General features: G+C 44.9%; 1 protein-coding gene across 5 annotated transcripts in view; it reads right to left on the bottom strand.

Moving 5' to 3' along the window:
• LOC145352005 (uncharacterized) overlaps positions 1 to 19,453 on the bottom strand; it is a 43,493-nt gene that overhangs the window by 21,915 nt on the left and 2,125 nt on the right. Inside the window, exon 2 of one of the 5 annotated variants that reach the window (XM_080201868.1) lies at positions 8,634 to 8,882. The exons of 2 other annotated variants lie outside the window; for them this stretch is intronic. The gene's annotated coding sequence lies outside the window, so the exon portion shown is untranslated. Of the gene's footprint in view, positions 1 to 6,560; positions 6,738 to 8,633; positions 8,958 to 19,453 lie in introns of those variants that run through there. 2 more of the 5 variants (XM_080201871.1, XR_013888482.1) reach the window with 2 other exon arrangements.

Here is a 19,453-nt window from a genome sequence, read left to right as displayed (position 1 = left end):
GACCACCTGCTGCACCTGCAAGCTGGGTTTTTGCAACTCATGCACAAGGACCCCGAGGTCCCTCTGCACCGTCGCCTGCTGCAGTTTTTCGCCACGTAAGTAATAATCCTTCCTACCATTATTCCTACCAAAGTGGACCACCTCGCACTTGCCAACATTAAATTCCATTTGCCATTTCCTGGCCCATTCGCCCAGCCTATCTAGATCCTTCTGCAGACTCTCCACACCCTCCGCGCAATTTGCCGTTCCACCAATCTTGGTGTCATCAGCAAATTTCGACACCATACATTCGGTTCCCTCCTCCAGATCATCTATATAAATGGTAAATAGCTGAGGCCCCAGCACCGACCCCTGGGGCACTCCACTAGTCACCAACCGCCAATTCGAATAGCACCCATTCACCCCCACTCGCTGCCTCCTATTTGACAACCAATCCTCTATCCACGCTAACACCCTACCCCCAACTCCATGACCCCTGACCTTCTGCAATAACCTCTTGTGAGGTACCTTGTCAAATGCCTTCTGAAAATCAAGACCGACCACATCCACCGGCTCTCCTTTATCCACCACCCTAGACACATCCTCATAGAACGCCAATAAATTTGTCAGACACGACTTCCCTTTAACGAAACTGTGCTGCGTCTGCTCTGTCAAGCAATTCCCCTCAAGGTGCCTCGCTATTTCCTCCTTGATGACGGATTCTAACATTTTACCTACAACAGACGTTAAACTAACCGGCCTATAATTCCCTGTCTTTTGCCTGGCACCCTTCTTAAACAGCGGCGTAACATTAGCCACTTTCCAATCTTCCGGCACTTCCCCGGAATCCAGCGACGTCTGGAAAATAACCACCAAGGCATCCACTATCACCTCCGCCATTTCTTTCAGAACCCTCGGATGGGTTAGCTAACAGGAAGCAGATGGTAAGGTTAAATAGATCATCTCAAGTTGGCAAGTGTCAGTGCTGGAGCCTCAATCAATCATTCATAATTTATATCCATGACTTGGAGGAGCCAAAAGTACGGCAGTTAAGTTTGCTCATGGTACAATCATAGGTAGGTGCTGTAGAGACTTAAGGAGCCTGCAAAGGGAAAAAGATAGGTTGGTTAAGTGAGTGGGCAAAGATTTGGCAGATGTAGTATAATGTGGAAAAATCACTTGACTGATTCCTAGGATGAAGGTATTATCTTATGAAGAAAGTTGGAAACATTGCATCTATCTGGAAGAATGAGTGGTAAGTTTTTAAACATATCAGATTCTGAGGGGTCCTCATAGCTGAATGCTGAGAGGACATTTCCCCTAATGGGAGAAATGAGAAGAACTTGGTTAAAAATAAAGGCCTCCATATAAGACAGAGATGAAGAGAACTTTTAGATCTCAGTCTGTAGAATCTCTTCTTCAATCATAAGAACAAGGAGCAGTAGTAGGCCATCTGGCTGCTTGAGCCTATTCCGCCATTCAATAAGATCATGGCTGACCTTTTTGTGGACTCAGCTTCACTTACATGCCCACTCCCCATAGCCCTTAATTTGTTTCCTGTTCAAAAATTCATCTATCCTTGCCTTAAAAACATTCAACGAGGTAGCCTCACCTGCTTCACTGGGCAGGAAATTGCAGATTCATAAACCTTTGTGTGAAGAAGTTCCTTCTCAACTCAGTCCCAAATCTGCTCCCCCTTATTTTGAAGCCATGACCCCTAGTTCTAGTTTCACCTGCCAGTGGAAACAACTTCCCTGCTTCTATCTCATCCATCCTCTTCATAATCTTATATGTTTTTATAAGATCTCCCCTCATTCTTCTAAATTCTAATGAGTATAGTCCTAATCTACTCAGTCTCTCCTCATAAGCTAACCCTCTCAACTCTGGAACCAACCTAATGAGTCTTCTCTGCACCCCCTCCAGCACCAGTATATCCTTTCTCAAGTAAGGAGACCAAAATTGGACACAGTACTCCAGGTGTGGCCTCACCAACAACTTACAGTTGCAACATAACCTCGCTGTTTTTAAACTTCATTCTTCTAGCAATGGAGGACAAAATTCCATTTGCCTTCTTAATTACCTGCTGCACCTGCAAACCAACTCCTTGTGATTCTTGCACAAGAACATTCAGGTTCCTCTGCACAGCTCAACGCTGCAATGTTTTATCATTTAAATATTAGTCCACTTTGCTATTATTCCTACTAAAATCGATGACCTCACATTTCCCAACATTGTACTCCATCTGCCATACCCTTGCCCACTCATTCAGACTATCTATATCCCTTTGCAGACTTTCAGAATCCTCTGCACACTTTGCTCTGCCACTCATCTTAGTGTCACCTGCAAATTTTGACACACTACACTTGGTCCCTAACTCCAAATCATTATGTAAACAATTGTGGGCCCAATACTGATCCCTGAGGGACACCACTATTCACTGATCAAACAGCAGTAGAGGCTGGGTCATTGAATATTATTAACATAGAATTAGATGGATCCTTGATCAACAAGGGAATCAAAGGTGATAGGGGAGTACACAGCAGAGTGCAGACCACAAACTAACAAACGACTGCATTATGGGTAGAGATTGGTTTGACTGGGTCTGGGTTCACTAGAAGTTAGAAGAATGAAAGGAGATCTGATTGAAACTATAAAATTCTAACAGGGCTGTGCAGACTAGGGGAAGGGGAGATGGGGAATAAAGGATATAGGGTAGACCATTTGGAACTGACATGGGGAAAAACATCTCCTCACTCAAAACCTAGCGTACCTGTGGAATTCTCTACCACGGAACGCTGTGGAGCCAAGTCACTGAAAATATTGAAGTATTTTTGAGATTTTAATGATATCAATGGATATGGGAGAAAGCACTGAAATATGGCATTGCATGGGGGAGCACGTTCAAAAGACCAAATGGCCTACTCCGGCTCTGAATTTCTATGAGATTAGCCATGATCATATCAATTAGTGGAACAAGCTCAAGGAGTTGAATGGTTCATTCCCGGTACTAATTTTTATTTCCCTATAATTAACTGACTGGAAACTTGAACCTGCTTTTTCACTTTGTCAAGAACACATCAGAGTTACACCAGTCTCTGATTTGACAGCACATTTCCAGCATCCACCATTATTTTTCCTGACTCTAAGCACAGTTGTAAAAAGAGCTTGTTTGGTGCCTAGGAGCTCTGAACCAGTGCACGGCTAAGAAACTTTTTTAACATGACTGGGGACTAACCCACACAGCCATGGGTGTGATGAACAGCAGCACTAAAAGTAGAATCCAAAGCCAGTTGTCATTCATGAACTTGCTGGGGTGTCTCAGCAGATGGGATGAATCAGTAAGTCATTTTCTACAGATGGAGCAGGTGAATGGCCTCTCCCCTGTGTGAACTCACTGGTGCTGTAACAGGGCAAATGACCAACAGAATCCTTTCCACACAGCTTCTCTCCAGCATGAACTCACTGGTGTGTTAGTAGGTTGGAATAACCGGTGAATCCCTTCCCACAGTTGTTGCATTTGAACTGTCTCTCTCCAGTGTGAACCCACTGGTGTTTCAGCAGGATGGGAGATCAAGTGAATCATTTCCTACATTCAGAGCAGATGACTGGCCTTTCCCCATTGTGCTTTCTCTAGTATGTCTGTAAGCTGGATAACCGAGTGAATCCTTTCAAACACTGGGAGCAAGTGAATGGTCTCATAGAATCATAGAAACCCTACAGGGCAAAAAGAGGCCATTTGACCCATCAAGTCTGCACCGACCACAATCCCACCCATTCCCTTCCCCCATATCCTACATATTTACCCACTAATCCCTCTAACTTACACATCTCAGAACACTAAGGGGCAATTTTAGCATGGCCAATCAACCTAACCCGCACATCTTTGGACTGTGGGAGGAAACCGGAGCACCTGAAGGAAACCCGCGCAGACACAAGGAGAATGTGCAAACTCGACATAGATAGTGACCCAAGCCAGAAATCAAACCCAGGTCCAGGTTGGAAATCAACTCTCTCCAGGTTGGAAATCAACTGAAGATTTGTTGACACACAGAACATGTATGGTTTCTCTCTGTTGTGAATGATGTGATGCTTTTTCAGGCTGCGCAAATAGTTAAAGCTTTCCACAGTCAGTCCCTGGAACATTCTCAATCGGGTGTTTGCATTTCAGTGCTTTACTAGCCACAATGATGTTTGAAATCCTTTCCCATAGACAGACCAAATATTTTGCCTTCCACATTCAAAGAACGATGACCCTCAAGGCATGATAAACCAAAAAGCTCTGTCCAACCTTAAAATTATATTTGTTTTGAGTTTCTTGACTACCAATTCTCATTTAGTAATACTTGTAAAAGGAACTTAGAACAGTCTTCATTTTAAGTCCAGGATAAAAATTCAGAACATAACTCAACTTTCTATGGAACACATTTTCTCTTAAAACTGTAAATCCCTATTCCACACACTGTCCATCTTCCCTGTGCGAAATCTGGATAGCCTCCTTTCCTCTACTCCTAATTTTCTCCCTCCATTTTCTCTGGTTAGGTTTCCAGTGTACAGAACAACTGGTAGGATCACTGGACTAGAAACTCAAGAGGTCCCGACTAATGCTCTGCAGACGCAGTTTCAAATCTCACCATGACGTCTGGTGGAATGTCAAAATAATTAAGGTCAAGAATTGAAAATTACTCTCACTATTGGTGATTGTAAAATGATTATTGATTGTAGTAAAAACCCATTGGATTATTACTGTCCTCTGTGTAAGGAAATCTGCCATTCTTACCGGTCTGGCCTGTGACTCCAGACCCACAGCACTGTCTTGTAGAATGGCACTAGAACGCCACTCAGTTTAAGGGCAATGTGGGATAGGCAACAACACTGGCCTCGCCAGTGAAGCTCACATCCCATGAAAGAATAAAGATAAAAATACTTTTTTCCTTAGTTAGCTGAAGGAAGAGCTGGCATGTTGAAATTACTTAAGAATTTTATCATCTCTGTTTGCTTTCATCAAGGAGGCTCCCCAAATATAGAAAATGTGATCTACAATTCACTATTATTTTTCTCCAATGGGAAGGTCACTGGCAGGAAGTAAAACACACAGCATAAATAATGGTGGGTAGAAAGCACACAGGAGATCCAACTGCTCAGAGAAGCTAATTATATGTGCTGATTCTTCAGCACATTCAAGACAATCTAAGACCTAATCACTCAATGGCCCACCTGTTGACAGCCCAGCATGGATGGGAACTCAAAGGTTAGAGGGACAGTCAGTATGCACTTAAGAGAAATTTATGAAGAACTCCTCAACCAAGACTACATATTTGACTTAAATGCCCTCAATATTGTTCTGGCTCAGTGTCAGTGCCCCAGTATGGAGGAAGAGTGAAAAAAGACAATCAACAGCTGAAAAACAAAATGGCCTACACAGCAATCAGAATTCCTGCCAAAATTCTGAAACACAGCAGAGCTTCACTGCTGGCATGGGCTGCACAGCCAGATATTCCTCATCCAGGAAAAGGGATGCATGTCAGGAACAATGTGATTATATTCCAGAATGGAGACAAATTTGCATGCTACAATTAACGCGGCATAGAGAAGAACAATGCAATAATGATCTGCAATAATTTTCCCAGTGTCACAGGGCTCCTTCCAAAGTCACAACGCCATTTCATCACCCCCATCCCCTCCCCTATCAAAAAGGCATCACAGAAATTATATTTTAATGTAGGGCAAAGATGACAAAAATGCAAGGAACAGTACTAACTGCAGTTCATGGTCCTTTTTGACCTCACAAAGCTTTTTACACTGCCATATGTGAAGCTTTATCCCATGTGCTTCTCCAATTTGGCTGTCTTCAGAGATCTGTCACATTCCTCCATCTACTCCATATTGGCATGCAAGCCATCGTCCTCATCAACACAATCACACAAGACCCTATCTTAAAGAAGGCTGGGATCAAACAAGGCTGTGTTATTGTACCAAATCTTTTTCTTCTCCACTTTTCTCTGTGCACCTCATCGCAAGCAAATTCCCAACTGGCATTGAGATAATCTGGAGAACAGACAGGAAACCAACACCACCTTCAAAACAGAATCAGTCCAACTTCAGACATTAAACTCAAGTATGCAGATACCTGATTTGTAGGCTAAATCTATTCAACTGCATTGACTCCATGACCTATAATACTCTTGCCTCACAAGCAGTCTGCTTGTAAATTTTGAATTCACCAAGTCTCGACAGAATTCAAGACTTCCACTATATTTCCTGTAGTGATTTCTGATATTGCTCCTAAGCAGACCAGTCTTAGTGATACAACATCACTCATTTCTACATTTAAATGGTAACGATCATTTTACTACCAACTTGTTACGTAATAAAATAAACATTGTAACAAAACAAAATGCTGTGGATGCTACAAATCTGAAATAAAAGCAAAGTTCTGGAAATCCTCAGCAGGTTTGGCAGCTTCTGTGGAAAGAAACAGAGTTAACATTTCCAATCCAATATAATTAATTTTGGGAACGGAGTGTTTACATCATTCTGATTTCATTTTAAACTATAATTGGTGTAAATATTATTGTTCTTACAGATATCTGATGTAACTCTGATTTCAGACCTTCCTCTGAACAGTTTATAAACTCAGCTCCATCTTACTGTCCATTCTTTCACTAAAGACCCGGATAGAAAATCACCACCACAAGATGGCGGGCACCAGTTGCCCGGGTAACCCGGGCCTGTCGCCGGGAATGAAACCTCGCCTACTCCCTCTTCCCTCACCAAGATGGTCGCCTCTATTCCTATCTCCCGTACAAACCTACCTTCCTCTCCCAACATGGCGGTCGGCGAGCAGCCTCCCAGTGCACAGGCGCAGTGTGAGCATGCTCAGTGTCAGTCACGGTGAGGGGAGCAGCTGGAGGAATGGTCAGTGCGGCTGGACTGGGAGTTTTATCAGCTGCTGGGCCTGAGGCCCCGAATAGGGGGCTGTGTTTACCCCGCGGTGATGGGGAAGGTTTTGTGGAGGCGATTATCAGGCTGGTTTAGTTATTGAAGCTTTTAAATTCAGAGTCTCGTCTCGAATCACAAATTGAGTGGTTATATTTAAAATATTATTCATCTACTAAAAATAAATACATTTGTTTAAAAATAAATTTTACAGCATCCACATTTCAACAGTAACAGCCTGATGTATTTCTGATGAGAGTTTTACTGTTACTGACTGACAAATGAACATCATTTTGGGGGAAGGATTAATCTTAAAATTGTGATGTTTTAATTTACTCCCTAATCTCAAATTTAGTTGAGAATGTCTGTTCATGAGCAAATGGTAAAATAGGCACAATGCACTAGCTGCATTTACAATCATCCCTCACTTTTTGTGACCATTGCTTTTGTCTTTCTGCAGGAATTACTTACCCTAGTTTTGTGGCACAAATAAATACAGGTACAGGACCAGGATAATGGTCACCATGATGTTTCAGCAGTGAACAGAGCAGGTCTGTGCTCGCTGGGAATGTAACAGAACATGAGTGGCGTATGTTAGTATGAGAGAAAAAAAATTATTCTCACTCTGCACATGGGCCAAAGAACTGAGTTCAGCTAGAGTGGTGCTGATTGAGGCTTAGAAATGAAGACGTTAATACTGGAGGTAGTGATGAGTTTGGATGAGATGTGTGATGAGGGGTGGCAAGCACTGCTGCCTCACAGCTCCAGGGGTCCAGGTTCAATTCCTGGCATGGGTCACTGTCTGTACAAAGTTTGCACATTCTCCCTGTGCCTGTGTGTGTTTTGTTCAGGTGCTCCAGTTTCCTCCCACAGTCCAAAGGTGTGCAGGTTAGGTGGATTGCTCATGCTAAATTTCTCCTTAGCGTCCAAGGATGTGTAGGTTAGAGGGATTAGCAGAGTAAATGTGTCAGGTTGTGGGGAAAAGGGCCTAGGGTGGGATTGTTGTCAGTCAGACACAATGAGCCGAATGACTTCCTTCTGCACTGGAGGATTTCTATGATTTCAGCCCAGATAGGAGAGACAATGATTTGGAGGGTAAATATGAGCAAATAATGTTGCACGAAAATTAGAATTGCATGTTCTGAATTAGCTTTCTGAACTCTGTTTCCAAGATATTAGAAGAGGATTTATAGCCAATGAACTCAAACTAAACTTCATGTTAAGGATGGACAGTGCCACTCGATTCACCATGACCTAAACATCTTTGGCCTTTGACAGTGTAAGGAGAACAATTGCCCTGTTTGTGGAAAAAATATTTCATAATTCGGTGTGACTGGAAAAGCACCAAGAGCCCCACACACATCCGAGTGAAAGTGTTCTGGTGTCCTGACTGTGGAAAGAGTTTGAACCAGTGATTCTGCTAGAAAACAAAATCACAGCATTCATAGTGGGTATAAACTACATAAATGTTGTGCAAGGATGAAACTTCATCCAAACTGGACAGAGTCAAGCACACTGGCACCATGGAGAAACCATGGAAATGTGCAGACTGTGGGAAAGGATTCAGTTATGCATACCTGCTGGAAAACCATCAACACAGTCACACTGGAGAGAAACCATTCTCCTGCTCTGTGTGTTGGAAGGGATTTACTCTGTCATCCCACCTGCTCTTACACCAGCGTATTCATCCTGAGGAGAGACCTTTCAGCTGCACTTACTGTGGAAAGAGGTTCTCATGTTCGTCCAACCTGAACACGTGTCACCGAGTTCACACTGGAGAGAGGCCATTCAGTTGCTCATTGTGTAGGAAGGATTTCTCTTGGCGATCCAGTCTTCAGTCACACCAGCGAATTCACAAAGGAGAGAAGCCATTCACTTGCTCAGTGCATGGGGAACGATTTCCTCTGTCGTCGAAACTGCTCTCTCACCAGTGAACTCACACTGAGGAGAGGCCATTCAGCTGCAGTCTGTGGAAAAAGTTTCAGGCCTTCATCTAACCTCAACGCACACAAGCGGGTTCACAGTGGGGAGAGACCATTTACCTGTTCGTGCGGGAAGGAATTCATTAAATCATCCAGCTTTTTGTCACGTCAGCAAATTCACACAGAGGAGAAGCCATTCAGCTGCAATCACTGTGGGAAATGTTTCAGGTAGTTATCAGTCCTCAGTGCACATCAATGCACTCACACTCGGCAGAGGCCTTTCATCTGCTCCACATGTGTGGGAAGGGATTCATTCAGTGTGGTAGCTTGCATTTACACAAACTCACTCACAACGGGGAGAGGCCATTCACCTGCTGTGTGGGTGGGAAGGGATTCAAGCAGTTATCCCACCTGCTGACACACCAGCGAGTTCACAGTGAGGAGAAACCTTTTAAATGTCCAGACTGCAGGAAGTGCTATAAAAGTTCAGGGGAACTGATGTCGCATCAACGTATCCACACAGATGAGACACCATTCAGGTACTCTCACTGTGGGATTGGGTTCAAGCGATCATCTGAACTCACTGTACACCAGCAACTTCACACTGGGGAGAGACCATTTACCTCTTCTGAATGTGGGAAAGGATTCACTCAGTCATCCCACCTGCTGACGCACCAGCGAATTCAAAACTGTCGAGAGACCTTTCCCACACCGTAGGAAGTGTTGTAAAAGTTCATATCATTGGGACATCAGTTCCCTGATCACGCTGCCCAGGGACTGTTCAGGTAACCTTACTGTGGGACTGGGTTCAGGAAATCATCCCAACTCACTGTACACCAGTGAATTCACACTGGGGAAAGACCTGCTCTGAGCAGTGGGAGGGATAGTTGACAAAGATAGTCAACCTACTGAAGCCAGCGCACACGCACTGGGGAGAGACCATTCACCTCCAAGTGTATAAAAGAATTCACTCAACCATCCCACCTGCTGAAAAAGCAGAAAGTCCACGCGGAACTATTGTGATATTATTTTGCTGTTGATCACATCCAGGACTGAACCATGCTCACTGGTCTGTTTTTTATTGTAACAATGGCAGTTGTGGTTGTTGGTGACCGATTGTCTCGGCTCTAGGACATCACTGCAAGAATTCCTTAGGGTAATGTCCCCAGACCAAATCATCAGTTGCTTCATCAATGACCTTCCTTCCATCAGGTCAGAAATAGGGAATGTTTGCAGCTGACACACTGTTCAACACCATCTGCAATTCCTCAGATACTGAAGCAGTTCATGTTCCAATGCAGCAAGATCTGGACAATATCCGGGATTGGGCTAACAAATGCAAGTAATATTCAGACCAAGCAATGACCAACAAGAGAGAACATATTTTGGCTACAAGAGCAGATCAAATGCTAGGAATACTACTGTGAGTAACTCACTTCCTCACTGCCCAGAGCCTGTCCACCATCTAGAAAGCACAAGTCAGGAGTCAATGGGATACTTTTCACTTTCCTGGATTCAAGTAACAACATTCAAGAACCTCCACTCCCTCCACAACTGGCCCAGCAGTATGGGTACCATCCACAAGATACAAGCGCACCCAAGTTCCTTTAAATGCACCTTTCAAGCTTGCGACCACTATCACCTAGAAGGATAAGGGAAAATGACATAAGAACATAAGAAATAGGAGCAGGAGTAGGCCATCTAGCCCCTCGAGCCTGCCCCGCCATTCAATAAGCTCATGGCTGATCTGTCGTGGCTCAGTTCCACATTCCCGCCCTCTCCCCATAACCCTTAATCCCCTTGCCTATCAAAAACCTATCAACCCGCGTCTTAAAAATATTGAGCGAGGCAGCCTCCACCACTTCAACGGGCAGAGAATTCCAGAGATTCACCACCCTTTGAGTGAAGAAGTTCCTCCTCAACTCCATTCTAAACCGCCCCCCCTTTATCCTGAGGTTGTGCCCTCTAGTCCTACTGTCCTTTCTGAGTGGGAAGAGCCTCTCCACCTCTATCCTATCCATCCCATTCAACATCTTATACGTCTCAATGAGATCTCCCCTCATTCTTCTAAACTCTAATGAGTACAAGCCTAGTTTATTCAGCCTCTCCTCATAGTTCAACCCCCTCAACTCCGGAATCAGCCTAGTAAACCTCCTCTGCACTCCCTCCAAGGCCAAAATAACCTTGCGTAAGTGCGGCGACCAAAACTGCACACACTACTCCAGCTGCGGCCTCACCAGTGCCCTGTACAGCTGCAGCAAGATACAGCACATATGGTAACATCACTACCCAAAGGTTCCATTTCAAGACAGACACCATCCTGACTTGAAAATGTCACCGTTCTTCACTGATTTCTCTTGATCCTATAAATATTTTTTATTTCAGTGTCACTAGGTCAAAATCCTGGGACTCCTTCCCTACAGCAGCTACATCGTATGACCTGCAGTGGTTCAGGAAGGCGGCTCACCTCCACATCTCAAGGCCAATTAGGGAATTGCATTAATAATGCTAATCTAGACAATGACATCCTGGGAAAGAAGAAAAATCTACATTTTTGTTGTTCTTCCCATTTTAATTGGGGTCAACACAATACTTTTTTTTATTCAGTCATGGGACAGGGGCATCATTGCCCGTCCAGCATTTATTGCCCATCCCTAATTGCTCTTGTTCAGAGGGCTGTTGAGAGTTAGCCACATTGCTGTGGAGTCACATGAAGGTCAGACCAAGTAAGGACGGCATACTTACATAAGAACATAAGAAATAGGAGCAGGAGTAGGCCATCTAGCCCTTCGAGCCTGCCCCGCCATTCAATAAGATCATGGCTGATCTGTTGTGGCTCAGTTCCACATTCCCACCCTCTCCCCATAACCCTTAATCCCCTCGCTTATCAAAAACCCATCAACCCGTGTCTTAAAAATATTTAGCGAGGCAGCCTCCACCACTTCAACGGGCAGAGAATTCCAGAGATTCACCACCCTTTGAGTGAAGAAGTTCCTCCACAACTCCGTTCTAAACCGCACCTCCTTTATCTTGAGGCTGTGCCCCCTAGTCCTACTGTCCTTTCTGAGCAGGAAGAGTCTCTCCACCTCTATCCTATCCATCCCATTCATCATCTTATACATCTCAATGAGATCTCCCCTCATTCTTCTAAACTCTAACGAGTACAAGCCTAGTTTATTCAGCCTCTTCTCATAGCTCAACCCCCTCAACTCCGGTATCAACCTAGTAAACCTCCTCTGCACTCCCTCCAAGGCCAAAATATCCTTGCGTAAGTGCGGCGCACAAAACTGCACACAGTACTCCAGCTGCGGCCTCACCAATGCCCTATACAGCTGCAGCAAGACCTCCCTACTTTTATATTCAATCCCCCTCGCTATGAAGGCCAGCATCTCATTCGCCTTCCTGACCACATGCTGCACCTGCAGGCTGGGTTTTTGCGACTCATGCACAAGGACCCCGAGGTCCCTCTGCACCGTCGCCTGCTGCAGTTTTTCGCCACGTAAGTAATAGTCCTTCCTACCATTCTTCCTACCAAAGTGGACCACCTCACACTTGCCAACATTAAATTCCATTTGCCATTTCCTGGCCCATTCGCCCACCCTATCTAGATCCTTCTGCAGACTCTCCACACCCTCCGCACAATTTGCCTTTCCCCCAATCTTGGTGTCATCAGCAAATTTCGACACCCTGCACTCGGTTCCCTCCTCCAGATCATCTATATAAATGGTAAATAGCTGAGGCCCCAGCACCGACCCCTGGGGCACCCCACTAGTCACCAACCGCCAATCCGAATAGCACCCATTGACCCCCACTCTCTGCCTCCTATTTGACAACCAATCCTCTATCCACGCTAACACCCTACCCCCAACTCCATGTCCCCTGACCTTCTGCAATAACCTCTTGTGAGGTACCTTGTCAAACGCCTTCTGAAAATCCAGAAAGACCACATCCACCGGCTCTCCTCTATCCACTGCCCTAGACACATCCTCATAGAACTCCAGTAAATTTGTCAGACACGACTTCCCTTTAATGAAACCGTGTTGCGTCCGCCCTATCAAGCAATTCCCTTCAAGATGCCTCGCAATTTCCTCCTTAATGACGGATTCTAACATTTTACCTACCACAGACGTTAAACTAACCGGCCTATAATTCCCCGCCTTTTGCCTGGCACCCTTCTTAAACAACGGCGTAACATTAGCCGTTTTCCAATCTTCCGGCACTTCCCCGGAATCCAGCGACGTCTGGAAAATAACCACCAAGGCATCCACTATCACCTCCGCCATTTCTTTCAGAACCCTCGGATGCATTCCATCCGGTCCTGGGGACTTGTCCACAATCAGCCCCTCCAGTCTGTCGAGCACCACCTCTCTAGTAACCGTAATGTCATTAAGACCCTCCATTCCTACCACCTTTCCATCGCTAACACCCGGCAAATTATTCACGTCCTCCTCCGTGAAGACAGAAACAAAAAAGTTATTCAAGACCTTAGCCATATCCCCATCCCCTACCACTAGCTCCCCTTTCTCATCCTCTAAAGGACCAACGTTCACCCTAGCCAGCCTCTTCCTTTTTATATATTTATAAAAACTCTTGCTATCCTTTTTTATATTAAGTGCTAGCCCAGTCTCATAGCTTCTCCTACCCTCCTTTATCAACTTCTTTGTCAATCTTTGTTGACATTTAAACCTTTCCCAATCCTCTTCTCGCCCACTGCTCTTAGCTACTCTAAATTCCTCCGCTTTTAATTTAACACTTTCCTTCACCTCCTTCGTTATCCACGGCTTATTACCTCTCTTCCTACTGTCCTTTTTAACCATCGGAATAAATTTCTGCTGAGCACCAAGAAAGATCTCCTTAAAGATCCTCCACTGCTCCTCAGCAGACCTACCTTCCAACGCACTCCCCCAGTCCACATTTGCCAATTCTTCTCTCATCCTACCATACTCCCCTCTATTCAAACAAAGGACGCGTGTCCGGGAACCCACTTTCTCCTCCTCCATCTGCACCAGAAACTCCACCATACAATGATCACTCTCTCCAAGAGGATCCTTCACCGCAAGGTCCCTAATTCTACCCGCCTCATTACATAGCACCAGATCCAAGATAGCTCGCTCCCTCGTCGGCTCCAACACACACTGTTCAAGGAAATTATCCCGGCAGCATTCCAAGAACTCCTCCTCGAGCCCACCTCGTCCAACATGGGTCGACCAATCAATATGCAGATTGAAATCTCCCATAACTACTGCCGTCCCATTCCTGCACGCCACACTTATTTGCGTGTTAACAGCCCGCCCCACCTCCAGATCATTATTCGGGGGCCTATAGACGACACCCACCAGCGTCTTCCTCCCTTTGCTGTTCCTAATCTCCACCCACAATGATTCCACGTTCTGCTCTTTGGCTCCGATATCATCCCTTGCTACCACCTTGATACTATCCTTAATCAGCAGAGCTACGCCACCCCCTCTTTCCTCCTGCCTATCCTTCCTAAACACTTGATAGCCCTGTACATTCATCTCCCAGTCCCTGTCACCTTGCAGCCACGTCTCTGTAATGGCCACCAGATCGTATCCATTTGTGTCGATCTGCGCCACCAGCTCATCCACTTTATTCCGAATGCTTCGTGCATTCAGATAAAGCGCTTTCATCCCAGCCTTCACCTGGACCCTATTTGCCATAACGCCACCAATTGGGACATCCTTGGCCTCTTCCCTTACCTGTACCCTATCCTTAACTTTAGACCTCGTAGCGTCACCTACCCTCGCACCCTCCCCCCCCCTAATTAGTTTAAAGCCCTGTCTACAGTCCTCTTTACTCGATTCGCCAACACTCTGGTCCCAGCACGATTCAGACCAACCCCATCCCGCCCGAACAAGTCCCACCTACCCCAATACTGGTGCCAATGCCCCATAAATTCGAACCCATTCCTCCCACACCAATCCCTGAGCCACCCATTCACTTCCTTTATCCTGTCAACCCTACGCCCGTCTTCACTCAGTTCAGGCAGTAGCCCAGAGACGACCACCTTGTCGGTTCTACTTTTTAATTCCATTCCCAGCTTCTCATACTCCCTCCCCAGATCCTCAGTCCGCACTTTGCCTACGTCGCCGGCACCCACATGTACTACAACGACCGGGTTCTCACCCTCCCACTCCAGGTTCCTCTGCAGCCCAGCTGCGACATCCTGCGCACTTGCCAACATTAAATTCCATTTGCCAGTTCCTGGCCCATTCGCCCAGCCTATGTAGATCCTTCTGCAGACTCTCCACACCCTCCGCGCAACTTGCCGTTCCACCAATCTTGGTGTCATCAGCAAATTTCGACACCATACACTCGGTTCCCTCCTCCAGATCATCTATATAAATGGTAAATAGCTGTGGCCCCAGCACCGACCCTTGGGGCACTCCACTAGTCACCAACCGCCAATCCGAATAGCACCCATTAACCCCCACTCTCTGCTTCCCTAAAGGACATTACTGAACCAGATGGGTTTTCCAACAACCGACAATGGTTTCATAGTGTTCAGCAGGTACTCAATTGCAGATAAATTTTATTGAATTCAAATTCCACCACCTACTGTGATTCTTTTTCACAATTTCAGTCACATTTTTTCATCACAACACTCCATGGCCCTTCATCCCCAAAATCAGCTCAGCAAAATCCACACTGAGGTGATGAACAGTTTGATTCAGACTCAGACAGTGGCCAGCATAACAGCAAAATCCAAGCAATAAAGTCAGATGAAACTCGCTGATGTTTCAGCAGGTTGAATGACAGTGAATTTCTTCTCACACTCAGCTCAGTTCACTCTTTGGAATGAGTGAGTTGACATTTCATCAGGAATTTAATGCTTTTAAAATTCTCAACACTGAGAACAAATGGAAGGTCTCTGAACAACTTAATGAGCAGTGACGCTCACTGTACAAGTGAATCATTTCCTGCATAAGCACACAAATAGCATCCTCCTGGTGTGAACTCCAGTTGCAAGGGACTGAATCCCTAAAAATATAACATAAGTTTTTTTAAAGTTTAAAGTTCATTTATAAGTGTCACAAGTAAGTCTTATATTAGCACCGCAATGAAGCTGTGAAATTCCCCTAGTCGCCACACTCCGTCACCTGTTCGGTTCAATGCACCTAAGCAGCATCTCTTTCAGACTATGGGAGGAAACTGCAGCACCTGGAGGAAACCCATGCAGGCACAGGAGAACATGCAGACTCCACACAGACAGTGACCCAAGCCAGGAATCGAACCCGGGACCTGGCGCTGTGAGGCAGCAGTGCTACTGTACCCCCCATTGGACGTGACAAGGTTCAGTTACGGAGCAGCTTAATTTAGAGAAAGGCAAGACTAACCTATAGACTAAAAGATAAAGTTCAGGCTGAGATTTAGAGAACAGTGAGAGCTATACACATTCTGTCATATCTAGTCAGCAGATTGCTTTTTTTCTCGTAGCTTCTGGTTTTTTGGCTTCTTTCCTACATTTTTTATCTTTACTTTCGCCATCACACCAAACCTCTCGGGGATCATTCTTACGCTGTTTTGCAGGAAATCATGATCATATTTTTTAAAAAATCAAGGAAATCCAGTAATTCGAAATATGTCCTGGTTATATATTTTTCAAACTATTTAAAAATGGGAACGGTGTAGTGGCAGGGACGGTTTGGCTGGGTTAATGGACGGCACAGTAGTTAGCCCTCCTGCCTCACAGTGCCCAAGACCTGGATTCAGTTCCAGCCTTGGGTGACTGTGTGTGGAGTTTGTACATTCTCATCGTGTCTGTGTGGCTTTCCTCCGGATGTTCCGGTTTCTATCCACAGTCCAAAGATGTGTGGGTTAGGTTGATTGGGACATGAGAAGCCATTTAGCATAGCCAAAGTGTGTAGTTTAGGGTGATTAGAAGGGTAAATACGTGGGGCTACAGGGATAGGGGCTGGGTGGGATTGTTGTCAGCACAGGCTTTGATGGGCTGAATGGCCTCCTTCTGCACTGTAGGGATTTTAACTAATGCTTTTGAGATTTTGATGAGCCTAGCAATCCTGGAAAGAGATGTTAATTTAATGCAAGTTTCTAACAATGCAGAAAAGAATGTCAAAGGCATGTCAGAGTTTCAAAGGAGGAGATGAGGTGCAAACTTTTAGAATCATAGAATCCCTATTGTGCAGAAGGAGGCTATTCAGCCCATTCACTGACATTCTGAAAGGTGGACTAACAAAACAAAGGTAATTAAGTGTGCCTTCTGAGGTTTGTTCAGCTAAGGCAAGATCAAAAAGGAAAACGGTATATCAGCAACAATTTTCAACCCAGGCAAGCTTGCTGTTTGAGGCTAAGTCAATAGCAGAAAAAGTGGTGTGAACTCCCAGCTGATTGCGTCTGTGGAAAAGTCTCTTTTAATAGCCAATTGTTCTGTCAGAAGCAACCCTGAAAAATATAAGTGCCTGATGTAGTAACTAATACTGGATTTTGCCTATAGTTTTTAAAACCCTATAGGATGTTTTGTGGGATGGTTTGGCTCTGAAGTTAGGGAATAAAAGGTGTTTGGAACTGGGTTTAGGTACGCTGTCCACAGCCATTGAGTTAAGTTTTATTTTTAGTTGACTTTTTTATTGCTTATTTCATTATTTAATAAACATTTATTTAAAATAATCACAACGGCATCATTCTCTGGCTTTCACATCTCCCCTCAGATTAAACCAAATTGCAAAAATATAGTTGAAGGCAGGTATTAGAAGTTCCTGGCATTTGAACACCCTGGTGTCCACCATCAGCTGTGCTCTTAACACTTGAAACCCCCAGACTGGCTGCCCTGAGGCTACCAATTGCAACTGTCTACATACATTTCACTCTTCATGGTGAAAATGAATGGCTTCTCCCCAGTGTGACAGCATTGATAAGTTTCCAGCTGAGATTAAAAAAAAAACTGAATCCCTTATCACAGTCCCCACATTTCCACAGTTTCTTCCTTTTGTGGCTGTCCTTGTATCTCTCTAGTTTGGGTGACCACTTTAAGCCTTACATAGGATTACACAGCATGTACAGCACAGAAGCAGGCTATTTGGACCAACCAGTCCAGTCCTTTTTGATGCTTATGTTCTACTCAAGCCTCCTCCCATCTTTCCACTTCTAAACTTATCATTGTAACTTGGTATTCCCTTCTCTCTTGTTCTTTGTCTAGCCTCCCATGAAGACATTGATACTATCCACTTCATCCACTTCCTGTGATGGTGGCGAGTTGCACATTCTCACCATTCTCTGGGTGAAGAAGTTTTTCCTGAATTTCCTATGTGTCATGTATCTTGTGCAGTTTTTTTGGTACAAGTAGTTCTATGTATTGGTGCTATTTTGTCTGTACACAGCAATCCTTGTTACTGCAACAGCATAATTCATCTTAATTGCTAAAAGTATTTGTTTCAATCTGGACCACTGCAGGGTTGTTACTTTAGTGTTTTCCACTGGGGTTATTCAGAGTGGGGCTTGATCAGATTTTGACTGAAGAAGTCAGGCCAATCCCCCATTCCCCTCACAGTTATCACAGCTCTGATAGCACCTAAACCAACACCACCCACCCACTCAAATGGGGACTCTTTGCAAGCTTTTCATTAACTTTCGCCATGAGCGAGGTCACCTTGCCAAACCCATTACGCCATCTCCCCCACTCCCAGTTTTTTCCTTCCCTCTGCTTTGACTGCATTCAGTTCTTGAGACTCCAGGATGGTATGTTGCCTCCCTGGTGCTTGGGGTCAAGGATGTCTCGGGGCAGCTGCAGGACATTCTGAAGGGGGGAGGATGAACAGCCAGCGGTCATAGTGCACGTTGGTACAAATGACACAGGTTAAAAAAAGGGTCCTAAAAGCAGGATACAGGGAGCCAGGGAGAAAGTTAAGAAATCGGACCTCAAAAGTAGTGATCTCAGGATTACTACTGGTGCCACGTGCTAGTCAGAATAGAAATGACAGGATATGTCAGATAAATACGTGGATGAAGAGAATGTGACGGGGAGGGTTTCAGATTCCTGGGGCAGACTCCCAGTTCTGGGAGAGATGGGACCTGTGCATTTTGGACAGGTTACACCTGGGCAGGACTGGGACCGACGTCCTCAGGGGGAGTATTTGCTAGAGTGGTTGGGGAAGGTTTAAACTAATATGCCAGGGGAATGGGAACCTATGTAAGGAGTCAGAAAGAGGGAGCAAGAACAAAAACAAAAGGTAGAAAAGGAAATAAGAAAAGTGATAGCGAGAGAAAGCAAGGACAAAATTCAAACAGGGCTATAAAGAAAAACACTGGGATCAAGACAAACAATGTTAAAAAGACAAACTTAAAGGCTCTGTACCTTAAGGCACAGAGCATTTGCAATAACATGAATCAACTAAACATGTAGCAAAGGTTTACCAGGCTGATTTTGGAGATGGCAGGACTGATGTATGAGGAGAGATTGACTAGATTACGATTGTTTCCACTGGATTCAGACGAATGAGGGGGGATGTCATAGAAACTTATAAAATTCTAGCACAATTGAACAGGATAGATGCAGGAAGGAGCTCCCCAATGTTGGGGGAGTCCAGAACCAGGGGTCACATTGGGGATTCAGGAGACACCATTAAGGGCAGAGGCGAGAA

The sequence above is a fragment of the Carcharhinus amblyrhynchos genome, chromosome 13 (assembly GCF_965287045.1).
Source record: "Carcharhinus amblyrhynchos chromosome 13, sCarAmb.v2.hapA, whole genome shotgun sequence".
Classification (NCBI taxonomy): Eukaryota; Metazoa; Chordata; class Chondrichthyes; order Carcharhiniformes; family Carcharhinidae; genus Carcharhinus; species Carcharhinus amblyrhynchos.
This window is presented reverse-complemented; position numbering and strand designations above follow the sequence as displayed.